The sequence below is a fragment of the Sinocyclocheilus anshuiensis genome, unplaced genomic scaffold (assembly GCF_001515605.1).
Source record: "Sinocyclocheilus anshuiensis isolate Anshui unplaced genomic scaffold, SAMN03320099.WGS_v1.1 scaffold794, whole genome shotgun sequence".
Lineage (NCBI taxonomy): Eukaryota > Metazoa > Chordata > Actinopteri > Cypriniformes > Cyprinidae > Sinocyclocheilus > Sinocyclocheilus anshuiensis.
This window is the reverse complement of record NW_015547683.1, coordinates 864,460-865,926: the sequence shown is the minus strand read 5'-3', so window position 1 is coordinate 865,926 and position 1,467 is coordinate 864,460. Positions and strand designations below refer to the sequence as shown.

The following is a 1,467-nucleotide window of genomic DNA, read 5'->3' as shown; positions in this document are numbered from 1 at the left end:
TCTGTGGTGTGGCTATTTGTATGATGAAAAGGTGGATAAAAATACAGTTATTTTCAAGAAAACAGGAAGCAGATAAGACACGTCAAGCATGTTTTACCCCCCAGGCCCCCACTATTAATCAAATTTGTAATATTTGACATGGAGCTACTATGAACTAATATTAAGTTTGTTCATAAGTTGGTGTGACGCCTCCACATGACGGAAAGCATTAATGCATTATCAAGCACTAAAGATGTTAAAGGGGTCATATGATACACTTCAACCCAAATATTCAGATGTGTGCAGCACATTTTATGGAGGACTGTTTCCTGGCAGAGTAGACTACAATGCCGGCTGCAACGCAACGCGTAAAAAGACAGTATAAGTCATTATAATCCGTAATTATGTCCCCACTGGTCGGCCAATCACAACGCACTGGATAGCTGGCCAATCAGAGCACACCTCGCTTTTCAGACCGATGAGCTTTGTAAAAATCGATGCATTTCAGAAAGGCGGGGCATAGAGGAGAAACAATAATGTACAGTATGAGGAAAATAATGTGTTTTTTGAACCTTAAACTGCATAAACACATTTTTATTACACCAAATACACAAAATAATGTTCTTTTTAACAACATCATATGACCCCTTTAAAACTTTACTTATTTGTGTGGATTCAGCATATGGGAGTCTAACTGTTAAAATCTATTGTCAAAAGAGTTAAAGAAAAATGCAAATATATACATTTAACTTTAAACCTTGTCATTAGTATGCCCATGTCCATTTGTCATCTACCGTAAAGTTAATCTAATGTTATAGACAACATAACACTTTAAATAAGGCGTTGTCAAAAGAATAGACTGCCCACACAGGAACTCTACACTGACAATAAACAACTGCCTTAACAAGGATCCTTATCCTTAGTTAAGGTAAAAGTGCGAACAGTATAATAAAATCATTAAAAATTATCCAGGCTACATCAAAGCTTGCACTGGTTATTCATGACTCATGTGATGGGATCCCAGCAACCACTTCAGCAACAAATGCACTCACATACTTTTGACATGACACCATTATGAGTTACTGAAGAAGAAAAAAATGCAGTGACACGTGCTTTTTCATCAGTGGAATGACACACTCCCATTGTCTATTCAATGACCGTTTGATAAATATTGCACGCAAAAAAGCGAGCACTTGCTAAAATCCTCCATTCGGACTTGCTGACAGACATGCAGTTTCAGGGAATCTAGCTAGACGTTTTTACCAGTCTGCCTAAAGCTGCTTGCAAGATACCACTTTTGAGGAACCACAAATCATGGGATTTGCAAGTACTTGCAAGTTTCATCAGATCATGAGAGTTTCTGTTAAAAATAAATGGTATTTTCAGATAGACAGAAACTGCGGTGCATCACATGTCAAGAACCTCATCATTACAACATGTCAGGGCATATAAAATTATTTGGAATAATAAAGTACATTTTTATATATA

At 36.8% G+C, this 1,467-nt stretch overlaps 1 protein-coding gene across 2 annotated transcripts in view; it reads right to left on the bottom strand.

Moving 5' to 3' along the window:
* LOC107703181 (multiple epidermal growth factor-like domains protein 9) overlaps window positions 1–1,467 on the bottom strand; it is a 38,931-nt gene that overhangs the window by 1,129 nt on the left and 36,335 nt on the right. The window lies entirely within an intron of this gene.